The sequence below is a fragment of the Odocoileus virginianus genome, chromosome X (assembly GCF_023699985.2).
Source record: "Odocoileus virginianus isolate 20LAN1187 ecotype Illinois chromosome X, Ovbor_1.2, whole genome shotgun sequence".
In the NCBI taxonomy this organism is placed as follows: domain Eukaryota; kingdom Metazoa; phylum Chordata; class Mammalia; order Artiodactyla; family Cervidae; genus Odocoileus; species Odocoileus virginianus.
The window spans coordinates 19,576,588-19,602,231 of NC_069708.1; the positions used below are offsets into that span (position 1 = coordinate 19,576,588).

General features: G+C 39.9%; 1 pseudogene; it reads left to right on the top strand.

Moving 5' to 3' along the window:
* Positions 1-23,095, top strand: part of LOC110131569 (leucine-rich repeat-containing protein 2-like) — a 51,607-nt pseudogene extending 28,512 nt beyond the window's left edge.
* Positions 23,096-25,644: the final 2,549 nt, after the last annotated feature.

The following is a 25,644-nucleotide window of genomic DNA, read 5'->3' on the forward strand; positions in this document are numbered from 1 at the left end:
CCACTCCAGGATTCTTGCCTAGAAATTCCCATGGACAGAGGAGCCTGGTAGACTATAGTCCATGGGGTTGCAAAGAGTCAGACATGACTTAGCATCAAACACTTTATTTTCAGTGTATTATTCTTCATTGTTTGTTCTTTAGTGATCCTAAATCTTTGGTAAACATTTCCTGCATCTTCTCAGTTGTTGCCTCCACTCTTATCCCAAGATCCTGAATCATCTTCACTATCATTATTCTGAATTATTTTTCTGAAACGTTACCTATCTCCACTTCATTTAGTGTTTTTCTGGGGTTTTATCTTGCCCCTTCATCTAGGACATGACTTCATGCTTTTTCATTGTGATTAACTTTCTGTAATATGGTTTTTGTTTTAGCCTCTGTGAAACTGTGCTTCTTGCTTCTTCTGTCAGCCCTCTGATGGCTGAGGATAGGAGTCTTGTGTAAGCTTCTTGATGGGAGGGAAAGACTGGGGCTTGCTCTAATGGGAAAGGCCTTACTCAGTAAAGCTTTAATCCAATTATCTGCTGACAGGTGGGGTGGCACTCTCTCCCTGGTATTCTTTTGGTCTGACTAAGACATTCATGAATATCATCAAGCAGACCAAAACATACATTGTGGCATCCAGAAAGAGAAGAAAAGGGGAAGGGCTGGAAAAGGTTATTTAAAGAAGAATGACTGAAAACTTCTCAAATTTGATGAAATACATGAATCTACAAACTCAAGTGTCTCAACAAACTCCAAGTAGAATGAAAAGAAAGACACCCACCAACCACACTTAGACACATTATAATCAATTATCAAAAGTCAAGACAAAAAGAGAATCTTGGAAGCAGAATGGGAGAAGAAACTCGTCACATATAATGGATCCTAAATAACTTTATCAACTGATTTCTTATCAAGAATCTTGGAGACAAGAAATCAGTGAGCTGATATATTCAAACTGATGAAGGAAAGTAATAAACTTTCAACTGAGAGTGCTATGTCCAGCAAAACTACCCTTCAAAAATTACTGAGAAATTATACATTCTCAAATAAACAAAAGCTAAGTAGGTCCATTACCACAATACCTGCCCTGCAAGAGATGCAAAAGGAGGGAATTCATAATATTGAAAATGAAAAAAATACTAGACAGTGGATTGAAGCTGTATGAATAAATAAAGATCCTTGGGAAAGGTAAGCTCATGGACAATTATAAAATCTACTCCTATTGTGATTTTGGCATATAAATCTACTTTTGAATTTACAATATTTGAAAGACAGATATATAAAGCAATTATTTATCTATGTTGTTGGACATGCAATGTATTCAGATACAATTTTGACAGCAATCTACAGTTCGTTATCAAATTAGCAATAACATTTTGCACACAATTAGAATAAAAATTTTTACAATTTCCATGTAAACACAAAAGATTCCAAATAGCTAAAGCAATCCTGAGAAAGAAAAATGGAGCTTGAGAAATCAGGCTCCCTGACTTCAGGCTATACTCCAGTGCTGCAGTAACCAAGAGAGTATGGTACTGGCACAAAAACATAAATATAGATCAATGTGACAGGATAGAAAGTCCAGAAATAAACCGATGCACCTATGGTCACCTGATCTTTGACAAAAGAGACAAGAATATACAATGAAGAAGAGACAGTCTCTTCAATAAGTGATGCTGGGAAAACTGGACAGCTATATGCAAAAGAAGGAAATTCGAACACTCTCTAACACCATACATTAAAATAAACTCAAAATGGGTTAAAGATTTAAACTTAAGGTCAGATACTATAAAAACTCTTGAGGAAAATATAGGCAGAACACTCTTTGACATAAATCATGGCAGTATCTTTTTAAACTCACCTCCTAGAGTAATGAAAACAAAAACAGAAAGTAAAAATGGGACCTAATCAAACTTAAAAGCTTTTGCATAGCAAATGAAACCATAAAAAAGAGGAAAAGACAGCCCTCAGAATGGAAGAAAATATTTGCAAATGAAGCAACTGACAAAGGATTAATCTCCAAAATAGTCAAACAGCCCATGCAACTCAATATCAAAACAACCAAACAGCCCAATCAAAAGATGTGTAGAAGACCTAAATAGACATTTCTCCAAAGATAACATACAGATAGCCAAGAGGAACATGAAAAGATGCTCAACACCCCACTAATTATTAGAGAAATGCAAGTCAAAACTACGACCTCACATTGGTCAGAGTGGCCATCCTCAAAACATCTCACTGTTGGTGAGAATATAAACTGATACAGCCACTATGGAGAACAATAAGGAGGTTCCTTAAAATATGGAACTACCATATCACCCAACAATCCCACTTCTGAGCCTGTATCATGGAGGAAACCAGAATTCCAAAAGATATATGTACTGTGATGTTTATCGCAACACCATTTACAATAGCCAGGACATGGAAGAAACCTAAATGTCCACCAACAGAGGAATGGATTAAAAAAAGATGTAGCACATCATATACAATGGCATCTTTCTGAACCATAAAAAGGAAAAAAAAAAAATGCTCCATTTGTGGAGTCATCGATGGACCTAGGAACTGTCATACAGAGTGAAGTAAGCCAGAAAACCAAATATCATATATTAATACATATATGTGGAATCTAGAAAAATGGTACAAAGGAACCTATTTGCAATGCATAAATAGAATCACAGTCATAGAGAACAAATGTATCAACACCAAGAGGGCAAATCACGCCAGGATAAATTGGGAGACTGGGATCGACGTATATAGACTACTATCTATAAAATAGCTAATGAGAACCTACTGTATAGCTAAGGGAACTCTACTCAATGCTCTGCGGTGACCTAACTGGGAGGGAAATAAAAAATGAGGGGATATACATGTATATAGCTGATTCACTTTGTTTTGCAGCAGAAACTAACACAGAATTGAAAAGCAACTATACACCAATTAAATTTTTGAAAAATGAAAGCATCGAAAAGGTATTCCATACAAACAATAACAACAGAGAGCTGGAGGGGCTATCCTAACCTGTGAGAAAATAGAGTGTAAATTAAAAAATATTATGAGACAAAGAAGGACACTATATTTTAATAAACAACTTAGCACAGCAAAAGGTAAAATTCTAAGCATTAACAGACCTAACAAACAGCCTTCAAATATAGGAAGCAAATCTTGATTGAAGTGAAGGGAGGGATATTTCTTTAATAATAGCTGGAAACTTCAATAGCTAACTTTCAATAACAGATAGGATAGAAGAAATAGACAGAAGCTCAGTAAGGAAATGGTGGACTCGAGCAATACAACAAATCAACCAGACTTAGATATATGCAGGACAGTCTACCCAATAACAGAATATGCAATCTTTTCAAATGCATACACGACATTCTCCTGGATAGATCACAGATTAGACCACAAAAGAAGTCCCAATATGTTTAAAAGATGGAATTCAGTCAAAGTATCTTCTATGATGAAATTGTTAGAAGTAAGTAACAAAAAGAAAACTAAAATTTCAGAAAAAAATTTATACATTAAACAACACGCTTAAGAACAACAAATAGGGCAAAGGAGAAATCACAATAAAAATCAAAAATGCCTAAGGGCAAATGAAAACAAAAGCACAGCATAAAGATACAGTATGCAAGAATATCAGTGCTCAAAAGGAAATTGATATCTGTAAATGTACACATTAAAAAAGAAGAAATCAGTACTATAATATTATATTTGAAGGAACTAGAGAAAGAAGAGTGAACCAAACCAAAGCTGGCAGAATAAAGGAAATAATAAAGATTAGAGCAGAACTAAACAGAAGAGAAATTACAAAACAATAAAATTAATGAAATCAAAAGCTGTTTCTTTGAAAAGATGAACAAATATTGCAAACTTCTATCTAGACTGGAATTAAAAAGAGAAAACATCACATAATTAAAATCAGAAATGAAATACTGAACACTACTATTGATCTTCAGAGATAAAAAATAATTCTAAGAGAATACTATGAACAGTTTTGTGCTAACACATTGGATAAACTAAAAGAAATGAGCAAATTCCTTGACTCATGCACATTAGCTAAACTGATTCAAGAAGAAATAGAAAATTTCAATAGACCTGTAACCATTAGAGATTGAAAGAGTAATCAAAATTTCCCAACAAATAAAAGCCCTGGACCAGATAGTTTCACTGGTGAATTCAACTAAGCATTTAAAGAATAATACCAATCATTCACAACTCTTCTAAAAATTGAGAAAAAATAAACACTTCCTCATTTTATGAAACCAGTCTTACACAGATACCAAAGTCAAATAAAGACATACAAGAACAGAAAATTAGGGAGGGGGGCGGTCTTAGGATGGCAGAAGAATAGGATGGAGAAACCACTTTCTCCCCCACAAATTCATCTAAAGAACATTTGAACACTGAGCAAATTCCACAAAACAACTTATGAATGCTGGCAGAAGACATCAGGCACCCAGAAAGGCAGCCCATTGTCTTCTAAAGGAAGTAGGACAACATATAAAAGATAAAAAGAGAGACAGAAGATGTAGGGACAGAGAGCCGTCGTGGGAAGGGAGTCTTAAAAAAGAGAAGTTTCCAAACACCAGGAAACACTCCTTCCGGTGAGTCTATGGCGAGCCTTGGAATCTCAGAGGGCAAAATAACCAGGAGGAAAAATAAATAAATAAGTAAATAATTAAAACCCACAGGTTACGTGCCTAACAGAAACTCCTAGTGGAACAGCAGCCCAGAAGCTCGCATCCACCACTAGCAAGTGGGGGCTGGACAGGGAGGCGCAGGCTGCATTGCTTAGTGTAAGGACTGGGCCTGAATGCCCTGAGGGCAATCTGAGGTAACTAACTTGAGATAGCAACCGAGACTGTGGGATAGCTATCCCGTGAAAAGCCCTAACCTAAGACACTGCCAGGCCGGATCACAGAACAAAGGGCTGAGCAGAACTAGCCAACTGCGAAACAGCCCATCCCCCACAGGAGACAGGCAGGCGAGTGCAGCCAGAGCCAGAAGAGGGCAATCACGGCCCCAGAGAGGCATCCGATACCAAACTGCAAGCAGATTTCTTTGCTAACCAAGACTTCTTGGGATTCTGGACGGTCAACATCCGCTGGGAGGGTCGCAGCCAGAGATCAGCTCCCCAGAAGAGACACATGGCACACCTGAGAAGGCACGCCTATTGTACACCCAGAAAATCGAGCAGCTGGGACAGGGGAGGTGATAAAACGCAGCCTTAAACTGGGGGTGACTGCGCTTGCCAAGCACCTGGTCACCTGAGCTGTTTGGACCTGGGAAGGGCACAAAACGCAGGCCCAACCAAGTCTGCACCTTTGTGGAGTACCTGAGAACCTGAACCTAAGCAGCTTAGACCTAGGAAGTGCGTGCAACCCAGGGCCCACCTCAGACAGTACCCGGCAGAGCAACCTAGAGCCTGAGCAGTGTAGACTGGGAAGGCACACACGCCATGAACAGAGGCAAACCCAGTGCTGCTGAAACACTGCAAGCACTTCCCACACATGCCAGTGATATTTGTTTGCAGTATTCCTCCCTCCCCACAGCACGACTGAACAAGTGAGCCTAAAAAAATGTGACGACCACTGCCCACCTTGTGCCAGGGCAGAAATTAGACACTGAAGAGATCATCAGACAGAAGAAGCTAAAATAAACAGAGGGAACCACTTTGGAATGACAGGTACAATAGATTGAAACCCTGTAGTTAGCACTGACTACATAGGAAGGGGCCTATAGACCTTGAGAACTATAAGCCAGATCAAGGAACTATCTGAAAATGAACTGACCCCACACTGCCCACAACAGCTCCAGAGAAAGTCCTAGATATATTTTTACAATTGTAATTTTTAATTTTTTTTTATTTTTAAGTCCTCTATTACTCCTTTAAATTTCATTTTTATAACCTACTAATATATTACCAAAAAAAGACCCAGTTTTTTTGACTTTTTTAAAAAGTATGACAGTTTTTTATTTTTTCCCATTTATTTTTATTAGATGGGGGCTAACTACTTTACAATATTGTAGTGGTTTTTGCCATACATTGACATGAATCAGCCATGGATTTACATGTATTCCCCATCCCGATCCCCCCTCCCACCTCCCTCTTCACCTGATCCCTCTGGGTCTTCCCAGTGCACCAGGCCCGAGCACTTGTCTCATGCATCCAACCTGGGCTGGTGATCTGTTTCACCCTTGATAATACACATGTTTAGATGCTGTTCTCTCAGAACATCCCACCCTCGCCTTCTCCCACAGAGTCCAAAGGTCTGTTCTGTACATCTGTGAAAAGACCCAATTTTTAAAGGAAACTTCATATATATATATTTTTATAATTGTTGTGACTTTTAACATTGTATTTTTGAGAATCTAACCTCTACTCTAGATTTTTAATCTTTGCTTTTTGGTATTTGTTATCAACTTTGTACCTTTAAGAACCCAATCTTCAGTACGCATTTTCACTTGGGAGCATGATCACTGGCCTGATTGCTCTCCCCCCCTTTTGACTCTCCTTTTTCTCCAGCAGGTCGCCTCTATCTCACCCCTCCCCCTTTTCTTCTTTACCCAACTCTGTGAATCTCTTGGTGTGTTCCGGGCTATGGAGAATACTTAGGAACTGATTATTGGATGGATCTGTCTCTCTCCTTTGGATTCCTACTTTCCTCCTCCTGGCCACCTCTGTCTCCTTCCTTCATCTTCTCTTCTCTGTGTAACTCCATGAAAATCTCTGAGGGATTCAGACTGTGGAGAGCACATAGGGCAGTGATTACTGGCTAGCTTGCTCTCCCTCTTTTGATTCCCCTTCTTCTCCTCGTGGTCACCTCTATGTTCCTCCTTCCTCTTCTCTTTTCCGTGTAACTCTGTGAACTTCTCCGGGTGTCCCTCACTGCGGAGAAGCTTTTCATCATTAACCTAGATGTTTTATCATTGGTGCTGTATAGATGGAGAAGTCTTGAGGCTACTGTAAGAATAACACTGAGAACCAGAGGTAGGAGGCTTAAGTCCAAATCCTGAGAACACCAGAGAACTCCTGAACACAGGGAACATTAATCAATAGGAGTTCATCAAATGCCTCCATACCTACACTGAAACGAAGCACCACGCGAGGGATGACATACAACACAGATTCTCCAGCAACACAGGAACATAACCCTGAGCTTCAATATACAGGCTGCTCAAAGTCACACCAAACCCATTGACATCTCAAAACTCACTATTGGACAATTCATTGCATTCCAGAAAGAAGAAATCCAACTCCACCCACCAGAGCACCGACACAAGCTTCCCTAACCAGGAAACTTTGACAAGCCACCCATCTAACCCCACCCACAACCAGGAACCTGCACAATAAAGAGGAACTACAAACTGCTGGAATACGGAAGGGCCACCCCAAACACAGCAATATAAACAAGAAAAGACAGAAATACCCAGCAGATAAAGGAACAGGATAAATGCCCAACAAACCAAACCAAAGAGGAAGAGATAGGGACTCTACCTGATAAAGAATTCCAAATAATGATGGTGAAAATGATCCAAAATCTTGAAAACAAAATGGAGTTATAGATAAATAGCCTGGAGACAAGGATTGAGAAGATGCAAGAAAGGTTTAATAGGGACCTAGAAGAAATAAAAAAGAATCAATTAAAAATGAGTAATGCAATAAATGAGATAAAAAACACTCTGGAGGGAACCAACAGTAGAATAATGGAGGCAGAAGATAGGATAAGTGATGTAGAAGATAGAATGGTAGAAATAAATGAAACAGAGAGGAGGAAAGAAAAAGAAATTAAAAGAAATGAGGACAACTTCAGAGACCTCTGGGACAATGTTAAACCTCCCAACATTCGAATCATAAGAGTCCCAGAAGAAGGAGACAAAAAGAAAGACCATGAAAAAATACTTGAGGAGATAATAGTTGAAAACTTCCCCAAAATGGGGAAGGAAATAGTCACCCAAGTCCAAGAAACCCAGAGAGTCCCAAACAGGATAAGCCCAAGGTGAAACACCCCAAGACACATATTAATCAAATCAAAAAAGATCAAACACAAAGAAAAAATATTAAAAGCAGCAAGGGAAAAACAACAAATAACACACAAGGGGATTCTTAAAAGGATAACAACTGATCTTTCAATAGAAACTCTTCAGGCCAGAAGGGAATGGCAGGACATACTTAAAGTGATGGAAGAAAACAACCTACAGCCCAGATTACTGTACCCAGCAAGGATCTCATCCAAATATGAAGGAGAAATCAAAAGTTTTACAGACAAGCAAAAGCTGAGAGAATTCAACACCACCAAACCAGCTCTCCAACAAATGCTAAAGGACAGGAAACACAGAAAGGGTGTATAAACTCAAACCCAAAAAATAATAAAGTAAATGGCAATGGGATCATGCTTATCAATAATTACCTTAAACGTAAATGGGTTGAATACCCCAACCAAAAGACAAAGACTGGCTGAATAGATACAAAAACATGACCCCTACATATGTTGTCTACAAGAGAGCCACCTTGAACCAAGGGACACATAAAGACTGAAATTGAAGGGCTAGAAAAAGATATTCCATGCAAATAGAGACCAGGAGAAAGCAGGAGTAGCAATACTCACATCAGATAAAATAGACTTTAAAACAAAGGCTGTGAAAAGAGACAAAGATGGATACCACATAATGATAAAAGGATCAATCCAAGAAGAAGATATAACAATCATAAATATATATGCACCAAACATAGGAGCACTGCAATATGTAAGGCAAATGCTAGCAAGTATGACAGGGGAAATTAACAATAACACAATAATAGTGGGAGAATTTAATACCCTACTCACACCTATGGATAGATCAACTAAACAGAAAATTAACAAGGAAACACAACCTTTAAATGATACAATGGACCACTTAGTCCTATTTGATATCTATAGGACATTTCACTCCAAAACAATGAATTTCACCTTTTTCTCAAGTGCACATGGTACCTTCTCCAGGATAGATCACATACTGGGCTATAAATCTAGCCTTGGTTAATTAAAAAAAAAAAACAACTGAAACCATTCCAAGCATCTTTTCTGACATTAAGATTAGATGTTAATTACAGGAGAAATATTATTAAAATTCCAACATATGGAGGCTGAACAACAAACACGCTGCTGAATAACCAACAAATCACAGTAGAAATCAAAAAAGAGATCAAATATGCATAGAAATGAATGAAAATGAAAACACAACAACCCAAAACCTATGGGACACTGTAAAAGCAGTGCTAAGGGGAAGGTTCATAGCAATACAGGCTTACCTCAAGAAACAAGAAAAAAGTCAAATAAATAACCTAACTCTACATCTAAAGCAACTAGAGAAGGAAGAAATGAAGAACTCCAGGTTTAGTAGAAGGAATGAAATCTTTAAAATTAGGGCAGAAATAAATGCAAAAGAAACAAAAGTGTCCATAGCAAAAATCAACAAAGCCAAAAGCTGTTTCTTTGAGAAGATAAAAATTGACAGACCATTAGCCAGACTCATGAAGAAACAAAGGGAGAAGAATCAAATCAACAAAATTAGAAGTGAAAATGAAGAGATCACAACAGACAACAGAGAAATACAAAGGATCGTAAGAGGCTACTATCAGCAACTATATGCCAATAAAAGGGACAACTTGCAAGAAATGGATGAATTCTTAGAAAAGTATAACTTTCCAAGACTGAACCAGGAAGAAATGGAAAATCTTAACAGAACCATCACAAACAAGGAAATCAAAACTGTAATCAGAAATCTTCCAGCAAACAAAAGCCCAGGACCAGACAGCTTCACAGCTGAACTCTACCAAAAAATTTAGAGAAGTGGTAACACCTATCCTACTCAAACTCTTCAGGAAATTGCAGAGGAAGGTAAACTTCCAAGTTCATTGTATAAGGCCACCATCACCCTAATACCAAAACCTGACAAAGATGCCACAAAAAAAGAAATCTACAGGCCAATATCACTGATGAACATGGATGAAAATATCCTCAACAAAATTCCAGCAAACAGATTGCAACAACATATTTAAGAGATCGTACATCATGGCCAAGTGGGCTTTATCCCTGCCATGCAAAGATTCTTAAATATCCACAAATCAATCAATGTAATATAGCACATTAACAAATTGAAAGATAAAAACCGTATGATTATCTCAATAGATGCAGAGAAAGCCTTTGACAAAATTCAACATCCATTTATGATTAAAAAAAAAACACCTTCCAGAAAGCAGGAATAGAAGTAATATACCTCAACATAATAAAAGCTATATATGACAAACCCACAGCAAACATTAACCTCAATGGTGAAGAATTGAAAGCATTTCCCCTAAAGTCAGGAACAAGACAAGGGTGCCCACTCTCACCACTACTACTGAACATAATTTTGTAGTTTTGGCCACAGCAATCAGAGTAGAAAAAGAAATAAAAGAATTCATATTGGAAAAGAAGAGTAAAACTCTCACTGTTTGCAGATGGCATGATCCTCTACATAGAAAACCCTAAAGACTCCACCAGAAAATTACTACAGCTAATCAATGAATATAGTAAAGTTGCAGGATATAAACTTAACACACAGAAATGCTTTGCATTCCTATACACTAACAATGAGAAAGCAGAAAGAGAAATTAAGGAAACAATTCCATTCACCATTGCAATGAGAAGAATCAAATACTTAGGCATTATCTACCTAAAGAAATGAAACACTTATATATAGAAAACTATAAAACACTGATGAAAGAAATTCAGGAGGACACTAATAGATGGAGAAATATACCATGTTCATGGATCAGAAGTATCCGTATAGTGAAAATAAGTATACTACCTAAAGAAATCTATGGATTCAATGCAATGCTTATCAAGGTACTACTGGTATTTTTCACAGAACTATAACAAGTAATTTCAATTTTTTTTGAAATAGAAACAACCTAGAATAGCCAAAGGAATCTTGAAAAAGAAGAATGGAACTGGATGAATCAACCTTCCTGACTTCAGGCTATACTACAAAGTTACAGTCATCAAGACAGTATGGTACTGGCATAAAGACAGAAATATGGATCAATAGAACAAAATAGAAAGCCCAGGGATAAATTCATGCACCTATGGACACCTTATCTTTGACAAAGGAGGCAAGCCTATACAATGGAGAAAAGAAAATCTCTTTAACAAGTGGTGCTGGGAAAACTGGTCAACTACTTGTAAAAGAATGAAACTAGAACACTTTCTAACACCATACACAAAAATAAACTCAAAATGGAATGCAGATCTAAATGTAACACCAGAAACTATAAATCTCCTAGAGGAGAGCATAGATAAAACACTCTCTGACATAAATCACAGCAGGATCCTCTATGTCCCATCTCCCACATTAATGGATATAAAAGCAAAAATAAACAAATGTGACTGAATTAAACTTAAAAGCTTTTGTACAACAAAGGAAACTATAAAAAAGACAGCCTTCAGAATGGGAGAAAATAATAGCAAATGAAGCAACTGACAAAGAATTAATATCAAAAATATACAAGCAGCTCTTGCACCTCAATTGTAGAAAAATAAACGACCCAATCAAAAAAATGGGCCAAAGAACTAAACAGACATTTCTCCAAAGAAGACATACAGATGGCTAACAAACACATGAAAAGATGCTCAACATCACTCACTATCAGAGAAATGCAAATCAAAACCACAATGAAGTACCATTTCAAGCTGGTCAGAATGGCTGCTATCCAAAATTCTATAAGCAATAAATGTTGGAGAGGGTGTGGAGAAAAGGGTACCCTCTTACGCCGTTGGTGGGAATGAAAACTAGTACAGCCATTATGGAGAACAGTGTGGAGATTCCTTAAAAAACTGGAAACAAAACTGCCATATGACATAGCAATCCTACGCTGGGCATACACACCAAGGAAACCAGAATTGAAAGAGACACATGTACCCCAATTTTCATCGCAGCACTGTTTTTAATAGCCAGGACATGGAAGCAACCTAGATGCCCATCAGCAGACAAATGGATAAGAAAGTTGTGGTACATACAATGGAATATTACTCAGCCATTAAAAAGAATACATTTGAATCAGTTCTAATGAGGTGGATGAAACTGGAGCCTATTATACAGAGTGAAGTAAGCCAGAAAGAAAAACACCAGTACAGTATTCAAATGCATATATATGGAATTTAGAAAAATGGTTATGATAACCCTACATGCGAGACAACAAAAGAGACACAGGTGTATTGAACAGTCTTTTGGACTCTGTGAGAGAAGGCAAGGATGGGATGATTTGAGAGAATAGTGTTGAAACATGCATATTATCATATGTGAAACAGATCACCAGTCCAGGTTCAATACATGAGACAGGCTGGTGAACTGGGATGACCCTGAGGGAAGGGGTGGGGAGGGAGGTAGGAGGGCGTTCAAGATGGGGAACACATGTACACCCATTGCTGATTCATGTCAATGTATGACAAAATCATTACAACATTGTAAAGTAATTAGCCTCCAATTCATTTTTTTTTTAAAGAAGACTCTTGAGAGTCCCTTGGACTGCAAAAAGATCAAATCTGTTCATCCTAAAGGAAATCAGTCCTGAATATTCATTAGGAACACTGATGCTGAAGCTGAAACTCCAATACTTTGGCCACCTGATGCAAAGAACCGACTCATTGGAAAGATGCTGATGCTAGGAAAGATTGAAGGTGTTAGGAGACAACAGAGGATGAGATGGTTGGATGGCAGCATTGACTCGATGGACATGAGTTTGAGTAAGTTCTTGGGCATTGGTGAATGGACAGGGAAGACTGGCATGTTGCAGTCTATGGGGTCGCAAAGAGTCAGACTTGAGTGAGTGACTGAACTGACTGAGCATGGCCCTGCCTACCAGAACAAGACCCAGTTTACCTCATAGTCAGTCTTTCCTGTCAGGATGCTTCCATAAACTTCTTATCCTTATTCACAAGAGGGCAGATGGAATGAAAACCACAATCACAGAAAGCTAACCAAACTGATCATATGGACCACAGCCTTGTCTAATTCAATGAAACTATGAGCCATGCCATGTAGGGCCACCCAAGATGGATGGTCATGGTTGAGTGCTCTGACAAAATGTGGTCCATTGGAGAAGGGAATGGCAAACCACTTCAGTTTTCTTGTCTTGAGAACCCATATACATTATGAAAAGGCAAAAAGATACGACACTGAAAGATGAATTCCCCAGGTTGGTAGTTGACCAATATAGTAATGGAGAAGAGTGGAGAAAAGAAGGAAGGAAGGAAGGAAGGAAGGAAGGAAGGAAGGAAAGAAGGGAGGGAAGGAAGGAGGGAGGGAGGGAGGAAGGAGAAGAAAGGTGAAGAAAGAAGAAAGAAAGAAGAAGAGAAGGTGTCAAAGAAAGAAAGAAGAGATGGAGTCCAAGTGAAAAGAAAGCCCAGTTGTGGATGTGACTGGTAATGGATGTAAAGTTCGATGCTGTAAAGAACAATATTGCATAGGAACCTAGAATATTAGGTCCATGGATCAACGTAATTTGAAAGCAGTCAAACAGGAGATGGCAAGAGTGAACATCGACATTTTGGGAATCAGTGAACTAAAATGGACTGGAATGGGTGAATTTGATTCAGATGATCATTATATCTATAACTGTGGTCAAGAATCCCTTAGAAGAAATGGAGTAGCCCTCATAGTCAACAAAAGATTCCAGTGACATACTTGGCTGCAATTTCAAAAATGACAGAATGGTCTCTGTTCGTTTCCCAGGCAAACCATTCAGTATCACAGTATTCCAAGTCTATGCCCCAACCACTAATACTGAAGAAGCTGAAGTTGAATGGTTCTATGAAAATCTACAGGAGCTTTGAGAACTAACGCCAAAAAAAAAATAGGTCCTTTTCATTATAGGGGACTGGAATGCAAAAACAGGAAGTCAAAAGATACCTGGAGTAACAGGCAAGTTTGGCTTTGAAATACCAAATGAAGCAAGGCAAAGGTTAAGAGTTTTGCCAAGAGAATGCACTGGTCATAGCAAACACCCTCTTCCAACAACAAGAGATAACTCTATACACGGGCATCACCAGATGGTCAACACCGAAATCAGATTGATTATATTATTTATAGCCGAAGATGGAGAGGCTCCATATAGTCAGCAACAATAACAACAAAAAAAATCAGGAGCAGACTGTGGCTCAAACCATGAACTACTTATTGCCAAATTCACACTCAAATTGAACAAAGTAGGGGATTTTCAAGGGATTAGATCTGATAGAGTGCCTGAAGAACTGTGGACAGAGGTTCATGACATTGAACAGGAGGCATTGATCAAGATCAACCCCGAGAAAAAGAAATGCAAAAAGACAAAATGGTTGCCTGAGGAGGCCTTACAAATAGCTGAGAAAAGAAGAGAAACTAAAGGCAAAGGAGAAAAGGAAACATATACCCATCTGAATACAAAGTTCCAAAGAATAGCAAGGAGAGATTAGAAAGCCTTCCTCGGTGATCAATGCAAAGAAATAGAGGAAAACATTAGAATGGGAAAGACTAGAGATCTCTTCAAGAAAATTAGAGATACCAAGGGATATTTCATGCAAAGATGGGCACAATAAAGGACTAAAACGTTATGGACATAACAGAAGCAGAAGATATTAAGAAGAGGTGGCAAGCATACACAGAAGAGCTATACCAGAAAGGCCTTCATGACCCAGATAACCACGATGGTGGTTATGCCTAGAGCCAGGCATGCTTTGGAGTGCAAAGTCAAGTGGGCCTTAGGAAGCATCACTATGAACAAAGCTAGTGAAGGTGATGGGAATTTCAGCTGAGCTATTTCAAGTCCTAAAAGATGATGCTGTTAAAGTTCTGGACTCAATATGCCAGCAAATTTGGAAAACTCAGCAGTGACTACAGGATGGGAAAAGGTCAGTTTTCGTTCCAATAAAACTGACTATGCCAAAGCCTTTAACTATGTGGATCACAACAGACTGTGGAAAATTCTTCAAGAGATTGGAATACCAGACCACTTTACTGGCCTCCTGAGAAATCTGTATGCAATTCAAGAAGTAACAGTTAGAAAGGTACATAGAACAACAGACTTGTTTCAAATTGGGAAAGGGGTAAGTCAAGGCTGTATATTGTCACCCTGCTTATTTAACTTACATGCAGAGAACATCATGAAAATGCCAGGCTGGATAAAGCACAGGCTAGAATCAAGATTGCCTCAGATATGGAGATGACACCACCCTTATGGCACAAAGCGAGGAAGAACTAAAGAGCCTCTTGATGGAAATGAAAGAGGAGAGTGAAAAACCTGGTTTAAGTCTCAATATTCAAAAAACTAATATCATGGCATCTTGTCCCATCACTTCATGGCAAATAGATGGGGAAACAGTGGAAACAGTGACAGACTTTATTTTTGGGGGGCTCCAAAATCACTGCAGATGGTGACTGCAGCCATAAAATTAAAAGATGCTTGCTCTTTGGAAGAAAAGCTATGACAACCTAGGCAGTATATTAAATAGCAGAGACTTTACTTTGCCAACAGAGTTCAATCTAGTCAAAGCTATGATTTTTCCAGTATTAATGTATGGATGTGAGAGTTGGACCATAAAGAAAGCTAAGCAAAAAAGAATTGATGGTTTTGAACTGTGGTGTTGGAGAAGACTCTTGAGAGTCCCTTGGACTGCAAGGAATCCAACCAGTCAATCCTAAAGGAAATCAGTCCTGAATATTCATTGCAAGGACTGATGGTGAAGCTGAAACTTTGGCCACCTGATGCAAAGACCTGACTCAGTGGAAAGGTCCTGATGCTGGGAATGATTGAAGGCAGGAAGAGAAGGGGAAAACAGAGGATGAGATGGTTGGATGTCATCACTGACTCAATGGACATGAGTTTGAGCAAGCTCCAGGAGTTGGTGATGGACAGCAAAGCCTGGCTTGCTGCAATCCATGAGGTCCCAAAGAGTAGGACACGACTGAGTGACTGAACTGACAGATATTTTCTTGTTAGAGTTCTATTGCTTAATCTCTTACATTTAGGACTTTGATCCGTTTTGAGTTCATTTATGTTTATCACCTGAGATAGGAGTCCAAATTCGTTATTTTGCATGTGACTATCTAATTGTTCTAGTGAAATTTGTTAAAGAGACTAAGATTTCCCCCTTGCAGTTGTCTTGACATCATTGTCAAAAGTCAGTTGGCCACAAATATATGTCCTATTCATTTAAAAAACTAAAATATTTCACCTGGTTATTCATCTATAGCCTTTATAAGAAATAGTAAACATTAAAATTGTATTTAATTCTATGGATCTTTATGCTATTAATGTTAATATATATAATGCATATATATATCTATATATATCTATAGATATATATATAGATATATATAATGTTAATAATATAGCAGCAGTAGCAACAATGATATCAGTAATAGTAGCAGTAACCATATATTGGGTATAATCATTTAGCCAATTAAAAGTTCACCAAACTGCCCTGTCAGTCAGTCTTTATTTATATTTGTAGACCAAGAGACAAAAAAGTTTTTGTTAGTGCCCTACCATTGGCCAGTTAATCATTCATCTCCTTTCGCCCAATGCATAAGGCCAGTTTCATTGCATAAAAGTAGCACCATTGATCCACCGGAAATGTTTGTGTTCCAGGTGTTCCTATGATGGTTATCCTGATTACCACTTCGTTTTCTAAATTTTAATACACCAGTTTTTGCATAGTCTATCCCAGAATCTTGCTTCAAGTCAAAATTAAGGTGTTTTATCCCTCATTTTCAATATGTGCTCATTTCTCTTTTTGGAAAAATTAGGCATTTTCCTATTATCTACCCTTCATAATTTCTCCCACTCTTCAGAATCATTAGTTAATGGTTGCACTTGAAATTCAGCATGGCAAAAAAAATTTTGAAAGCATCAGTGAAGTATTTGTGACATGCTTAGTAAAGTTTGCTTGCGGGCAGAAAAATTCTCTTATTTTAGGATGTCTTTTGCTCTGGGTTACCCTGAGTAAAATTTCTAGATCATGACAAATTTACAGGCCCCTAAGAGAATGGAACTGCTACTCACATGAGCTCTGTGATTCTCTAAGGAAAGTCTAAAGACACAAAAGAGATAACTCACTAGGTGACCTTGAGTAAATTATTTCCACCTCTCTAGACTTTGCTTTCCCTACCTTAAAAATGAGGGGATAAGTTGAAGAAATTGTGAAGGTCTTTTCAGTTCTGAGACTGGATTTGTCTATATAGTTACCTACAGGACTCCAGAAGAGCTTGAAGATGGAGAGATACTTATAAAAGAGGTAAAGAAAAGTTACCAATTCCTTTCCCCAGGGGGAAAAAAAAGAATCTTGCCTTTTCCCTCACACTCTCTCCACTATCAAGGCATTTTTGTAGGGGATGTGCTGGGTCTTTGTTGCTATTCATGGGCTTCCTCTAGTTGCAGCAAGTGGGTTGCAGCAACTCTCTAGTTGTGGTGCAAGGGACTCTCATTATGATGCCTTCTCTTGTTGTGGAGCATGGGCTCTAGGGCATGCGGGCTTCAGTAGTTGTGGCACATGGGCTTAGTTGTCCTGCAGCATGTGGGATTCTCCCAGACCAGGGATTGAATGGATGTTCGCTGTATTGGCAGGTGGATTCTTAACCACTGGACCACCATGTAAGTCCACCAATGTATTCTTGACCCCAAAATAAACATACACGCACAAGTATTAGAGGAAGGCAGGCTCGCAGGAACATGGAAGGCTCTAACCTCTGGGATATTTCTGTTGCTTGGCTCCCAGGGTCCTAGAACAGAAAACCTCTCAGGAGAAAAGGTAGACAGGGCTGCACAGTGCAGTGCCTGTTTCTCCTCCCCTTCAAGGAGAGATGATATTCCCTACTAGTAGGATGGAGGTTGGGTACAGGGGTGCATTAGAGATCACAAATCCTATATGGAATATTTAAAACAAATCCAAGAAAGGCAATTATAAAGCAATGTCTAGTGGTTCTGTGGGGCTTCCCTGGTAGCTCAGCTGGTAAAGAATCTGTCTGCAATGCAGGAGACTCCAGTTCAATTCCTGCATTGGAAAGATCTGCTGGAGAAGGGATAGGCCACACACTCCAGTATTCTTGGGCTTCCCTGGTGGCTCAGATGATGAAGAATCAGCCAACAATGAGGGAGACCTGGGTTTGATCCCTGGGTTGGCAAGATCCCTTGGAGGAGGGCATGAAAACCCACTTCAGTACTCTTGCCTGGAGAATCTCCATGGACAAATGAGCCTGGTGGGCTACAGTCCATGAGGTTGCAAAGAGTCAGACACGACTGAGTGACTAAGCACAGCATTGGTTCCAGAGTGGCCGAGCACTAACAAGAAAACAGCCTGGCATCAGCTTGATGGCCCAAAATAACATTTCTTCATGGGATGGAACAGCAACAACAAGTCAGAAGTGTGTCCTGCGGAGAAGATTCAGTCTCCCAGCAGCTAGGAGGTTGGGGACTAAGACATCCTGGAAATTAGCAGAGGACGGGATAAAGAGGGAGTTGGTGGAGGTATGTAAAGAACAAAGTATTTGAGAACAATGCAGGATGACAAGTAGACAATAGTGAGAAGGGAAAGAAAACTCGTTCTGATTATATTCCATATATCTGATTTTATACTAGGTATTTTGTGGGTATTGTTTCCTCATTCAGAAGTAATTATAAGACCCCTGTTACTAATATAGAAGCTGAAGAACAAGCTGTGAAATGACTTGACCAAGGTCAAACAAATATGTGTGAAGTTAGGATTCAAAGTCAAATGTACCTGCCTCCGAAAAGCTCCTTTCACAAGTGAACTTGCTCCTTATCCTTTTAAAACCATAGTCACTTGCTTCCACACTGACTCTCCATCTCTCTTTCGCTGATTGATTCATTTTTTGTTTCATTCATCAATGTAGCAAGCATTTCTTGAGATCCTGTTACTTAGGGGGTATATTCCAGGCACTGTGAACAGAAATAGGTCTTTCATCTAGTCCTAGCCCATGAGGAGCTCCCAGCTAGTGGAGGATTCCAAAGGTAAGTAAAAGAACTTTAATATGACATAGTCTGTGCTACAGTAAGAGGATTTAAGAGAAAATATATTGATACGGGCTCCTCCAGAGAAGTTGATGAGTGTACAGAGTCTTCTGGAATTGAAGTAAGTTCACCAGTTGAAAAAGGGGCAAGAGCACAGAAAATATTACTGTAGTGTGAAAGAAAGTAGTGCATTCATGGGCAATGAAATTGTTTGATAGACTTAGAGCCTAGAGTACAAGAAGATGGGGAAGTAGGGGATGAGGCTGCAGAAATAAACCTTGGTCCAGATTATGGTAGGTTTAAGTAAAATTCTTTTATTTAGTCAATAAATATTCATTAAATACTTACTATGCATTAGGTTGAAATAAAGCAAGACACTATGGGGCCTTTCCAGATGTAAGCTTCTCTGAGTTCCCTGCTTAACTTTACTCTCACAGGCCTTCTCTGAGTTCCAATTAGAAATTTTAATTAGTTAACAATTACAGAAGTGAGAAAATGTAGAAACTAAGGAAAACAGTTAAGCAAGACAAAATAATAACAGTTTAGTCATAAAAAAACGAAGAGCCCTTAGTTCCTCCTCAAGGACTGTAGATAATATCCTGTGCATATCTTTGAATAATTACATAGAAACTATGCCCCTCCCACACTGGGTGGATTTAATTGACTACATACTGATTACAAACACATAGATCACAGGCTGGTGAGAGCAAGAAAATTGATAATTGAGATTCTCACAACATTACCCTATTACCTCACCACCAATCAATCAGAAGGGTGTCCACAAACTTATCATCAACCAGTGATTTTCACCCCTGATGTTGCCTTTAAAAACCTCTGCATGTAAGCCAAGGGGGAGTTCAAGCTTTTTGAGCATTAGCTGCTTATTCTCCTTGCTTGCTGCTGCTGCTGCTAAGTCGCTTCAGTCGTGTCTGACTCTGTGTGACCCCATAGACGGCAGTCCACCAGGCTCCTCTGTCCATGGGATTCTCTAGGCAAAAATATAGGAGCGGGTTGCCATTTCCTTCTCCATCTCCTTGCTTGGTACCCTGTAGATAAACTCTAGACTGTCCTTGACCTCAACCCAATGTCAGTACACTGGCTTTGCTGCATGTGAGACAAGTGAACCCAAGTTCAGTTTGTTAAAAATGTGGGTGACCGGCCTGCCCGGCTTCTCCAGGCAGGTGACCGCGACCTCTGCTATCCCGTTTTAGGATAAAGGAGGAGTGGAACTTCGTGGCCGAGTGCCGGAGGAAAGGCATTCCCCAGGCCGAGTACTGCAAGAACGGCTTCGTAGACACCAGCGTGAGGCTGCTGGAACGGATCGAAAGGCGCTCTCTCGCTGCGCAGAGCGCGCTTTCCAAGGAGAGAGACAAACGGAGCAGTGAGTTTGTGTTTGAACTTTCCGGCGATCACTGGAAGGAGTTCCCAGATTCTTTGAAGGAGCAGACGCATCTGAAAGAATGGCACATCAGCAATACTCTGATTCAAATCATTCCTAAGTATATAGAACTGTTTCAAGCCATGAGGATTCTGGATCTGCCAAAAAACCAGATCTCCCGTCTTCCAGCTGAAATCGGTTATTTGAAGAACCTCAAAGAACTCAACATGAGTTTCAACCGTCCGAAGAGCATTCCTCCAGAACTGGGAGACTGAAAATCTAGAGAAACTGGATTGTTCTGGAAATCTGGAATTAACCGAGCTCCCTTTTGAATTAAGTAAGTAATTTGAAGCAAGTTTCATTCGTAGATATCTCAGCAAACAAGTTTGCCAGTGTCCCGATCTGTGTCCTGCGGATGTCTAATTTGCAGTGGTTGGATATCAGCAACAATAACTTGAATGACCTGCCACAAGACATAGACAGGCTAGAAGGACTGCAGACCTTTCTTCTATACAAGAACAAGCTCACCTACCTTCCCAATGCCTTGCTTAACCTAAAGAAGCTCATCTTGTTAGTCGTCAGCCGGGACTACTTGGTGGAGCTCCCAAAAGCCCTCTGTGACTCCTCCACACCTTTAAAGTGAGTAGACGGCCCAGTAGAGACCTATTCAGACCCAAGATTTGTAAGTCTTAAGGACAATCCTCTTGAGAACACCCAGTGTCAAGATGGTGATGAAATGATGGAGAGTGAACGAGATCGCCAACATTTTGATAAAGAATTTATGAAAGCCTATATTGAAGATCTTAAAGAAAGAGATTCTGTTCCCAGCTATACCACTAAAGTATCTTTCAGCCTTCAGCTTTGATGCCATCCATCAGAAGACTACAGAATCTTCCTGACCTGTGGAGCTATAAATCTTCCTGTTGTGGGTTGTCATAGAGGAATAATGGCTTGGGCTTAACGGCAAAGTCTAGAAACCACTGTCATAGTTGTTAGGAAAAATGATTTTCAAATTTCAAATATGTGAATACCTCTCTCTGTGGACTGGAGAATCGATAAATGGGTTTATATATTGATATTTAAAGGTTCATTTGCATTTACTTGTTTCCAAATAATACACATTTAATGTTTTAGAAAATGTGTTTTTTAAAAAATTATCACTTAAAAGACCAAATTTTGAAGTTGACTGCATTGTTTTCAGAGATCCAGGGATAAAGGGGTGTTGAAAAGAGTATTTATATTGAACTAATCAGATGAGAGTTAATTTTGTTATTTTGAAAGAGTTTTAATGCATCATATCTTTTACTGAGGATGGTTTTCCTTGGGTTTATACAAATTGCTATTTTCGTATGTTTTAAGTTGTATTTTACCGAGTTTAGGCTTTCAGGAAAGACTTTAGGTATAATCTGGGCCTTGAAGGTAGAAAGATGGGCTGGATTGTCTGCCCAGGCATTGGGCTCAGATGGTGGCTCTAGTGGAGGATGTGTGGGCCTGGCTGATCATGGGAAGCCTGGTGGGGCCTACATGGATGGTCAGCCTGCCACAAGTGGGCCTCCTGGGGGTCCCAGGATGCATGCCAGAGCACGGAGCAGAGGCATTGCCTCCAGGGACCCACCCTCCAAGATGGTCATATAAGGTAGCAGGAATGACTAGTCCACACTGATGAGGAGTCCCTCGCAAGGCTTCCCTGAAGGTGCCTCAGGAAGGCTTTGCTCACGGGTGAGCCACTCTGGTCCAGAGAGAGCAGAGGAGACTGAGTTTCCATTGGCAAAGAAGGAGTTCATTAGAGGGCTTTGAACTTTGGTATCACATTATAGGATTTGGAGAAATTATACAAATATCTATTTTTATACTATTATCTTGGGCTAAAATAAACAAGATTGTGAATATGTTGAAGATAAGTTTAAACAAGTAACTTTTGTGACTAAGATGGAAAAATTGCATATATTCATATATGTTTATATCAATCCACTCCTCTGTGGTCTAGCTGAGCGCTGTCCAATAGAACTTTCTGCTGTGAAGGAAGTGTTCTGCGTCTGTGCTGTCTCATTTAGTAACTGACAGATGTATGTGCTTCTTGAGCTCTTGAACAATGTCTGGTGTGACTGAAGAAGAAATTTTTAATTACATTTAAATTGAAATAGTCAAAGGTAACTACCATGTTGGACAGCACAAGTCAAGTCAGTTGGGTTTTTCAGAAGTTAATCGGGACTAGAAGTGAGCAATTTTTATTTCTTTATCTGAAGAACCAAAGTGGTTAATACTGACACTCAATATTTTGTCTTCATAGGTTTACTCATACTTCTAAATATTTTATCCTCAACAGATATAAAGCAAGCACAACAGTCTAAAGCCATACAGTAATGGTTCCATAGAGCATTGCTTCAACTTAAAGGCAAACTCTGAGAGGTAGGTTAAGAGATGAAAAGAGTAGGAGAGTCTCTTTTCTCAATTAATGAGAAGTCACTTTAATTGAACCTAAAACAGTTGTGTTTTTATTTATAGCACTTTAAAAATATAATGCAAATTTATCAGTTGTACTATGTGAATGACTTTGGGATTTTATTTCACGCCACAGTATATGTTACATAACAGCCAAATGGAAAATTTATCTCAAAAGGGGGGAAATGAGGGCTTTCACATAAATTGACTGTCCATAACTCATGTAAAATTTATTTCAATAAAACCAGTCTTGTGCAAAAAAGACCCTTACATCGATGTTACATAAAAATAACTGAAAAAGTATTGAATATATTGATATGTAATTATTTCATATTACATAACATCCCATGTTTATTATGTTTAATAACATAACTAAAGAAATATAGACTAAATATGAGGCTTGTAGAAATAGTCTTTACTCATATAAATGTAAAAATGCAGAAAGATTCTAAAGTAGAGTAAGCATCTTAGTGGAAATAAGAGAGATCTGAACATTTTACATGATGCATATGGATTGACTCATAATTTGGAAAAGTAATTTACGTAGACTATAGGTATGAATAGTAAAGCAATATGAATGAAAGAAAATATAATTCTTGGGAGAAAAATGTTCTGGTTCCAAAAGCTTATTATGATGCCCATTTTTCATATGTTGAAAGTAAAGGGGTAAAGACACTTGGTGAAAAAAAAAATGTGGGTGACCATAAAAGTAGCAGTGTCCTGAGTGAGAATCTTGCCATAGCACATCAGCCTCTGGCTGGCGGAGGCTCTCTGATTCTGTACAGCAGCTGCCTGAGCACCTTTGCCTCAGGGATAGCCTTGAGCACATGCCTCAGACTGGGCATCACTGGCTTACAACCCTTTAGGGTGTGTGTTAAAGGAAACAAAGGGAAAATGAGATAGCAGAGGAGTAGATGGACATGGAGTACATCTCTCTCCAATGATACATCAAGAATACAACTTCAGACACAGAAGTGCTTGCAGAACACCAGCTGAGAGCAGGCAGGAGTACCTGACCACCAGAAAAAAATATACCAAATCACACAAAACTCGGTAGGATGAAAGAAGTAAGGAGAAAAATAAGAGAGTTAATAGGACTAGACCTGTCCTTGGAAGGTGGGGTAACGGAAGCAGGGGTCTGATCCCCACATTGGGGCAATTGTTTGAACAGAGGAGAAACATTTGAGGCAGAGAGTGAGGCAGCTGATCTGTGACAGTCTCAATGGGATGAGACTCACACAGACAATCCTTACTGCAGCCATACATACCCCAGACAGAGATGGGGGTCCCCAAGAAGGCACAGAGACTGGGAGCTGGAGTGTAGGGATTATGGAGCAATCACAGGGTGAGGTCTGCTGTTAACTGCAAGGAAACAGCCCAAGGTGCCAAGGGGGAGGAGTTTGTGGTGGAAACTGCCTGTGGAGGAAAACAAGGCAGCCGTGGAGGCAAGGCGATGCCGCTGAGTCATGCATAGGGGTTGGAGCCATCGCCATAGCCTCTCTCTCCCCACACACCAGTGCTAGCAGCTGAGCAATTGACTGGCTGGCCTTTAAAGCTCCTGAGACACCAAACAACAGAGAAGAAACCCAGCCAGGTGAGCCCTTTTAGTGCCTTATGCACCTGAACTCCAGAGTAGAACCCCAGCCGAGAGGGCGCCTTTATGTGTCTGATGCACTGAGCAACAGAGAAGGACCCCATCCAGGGGAGCCCTCTGTACCTAAATGGGCAAAGCAACAGAGAAGGACTAACCGGAGGCTAGGAAAAGACTCCTATAGGGCCATAGCTCCTGTAGTTGAGGCAGTCCGTGTCCCTGCACACCTGGCACTGCCAGGGTCCCCAAGAATCAAACAGCTATGCCACTTGCCTGTTCAAGGCATGAGCATGAGAATGTGGCAGAGCTGCCTCAGGCTAGAAAAACTCCTAATACCACCATATCTCCTGTGACAATAGCCCCATATCTCCTGTGATGTAGCTGGCATGGCCAGGGTCCCCATGGTCCAAGCAACTGCACCACCTCCAGGCATGATCCCCACTGGGACAGAGATGTCAGAGGCTAGAGGAAAGCCCTGCATCTGTGCATATGGGGTCACTTTGGTCATGTCCAACTCTTTGCGAACCTGTGGACTATGGCCTGCCAAGCTTCTCTGTCTGGGGGATTCTCCAGGCAAGACTACTGGGTGGGGATGCCTTACCCTTCTAGAGCACCATATATCTGCTGCCCTAGTTGCCAGCTCCCCTGAGTACATGGTGTTCCCAGGGCCCCTGCGACCCAAGCAGCTGTGCTACCCCCACACATGGACTTCACTAGGGCAGACACAAGTCCTCCAGGGCAACCTCAGGGGCAAACGCCTGTGGACGATCCATATGCAGAGGTGGAGATAAAACCACAGTTGAAACTCAGGGGCAGAGTGGCTAAGGAAGAGGACCCAAAACCTTACCAGAAGCTGCAGATCAAATCCACCTGATCAACTAGGCAGACTCCATGTCCATGGAACATATAAAAGGACAGTGAGAGCTCCCACAAAAGAAAACACGGTAGTTCTGAGAGCTGTGGACATTGGAGGCAAGAATACACAGGAGTAGGACCAGATTAGAGTCTGAGCTGCCTCCACAGCAGGTCCAGAGACCATCCCAGTGATAGAGGGCATCCTAGGGAGGCAAGGTAGACTGACTCCCAGTGAGGGAAAGTACACTGACAGCAGAGACTCAAGAAAAAACATTTACTATTCTTATATATTTTGACTTGATTTCTAGTTGCTTCTGGTTTTTTTCTTTCTTTCTTTCTTTGTTTTTCCTTCCTCCCCCACCCCC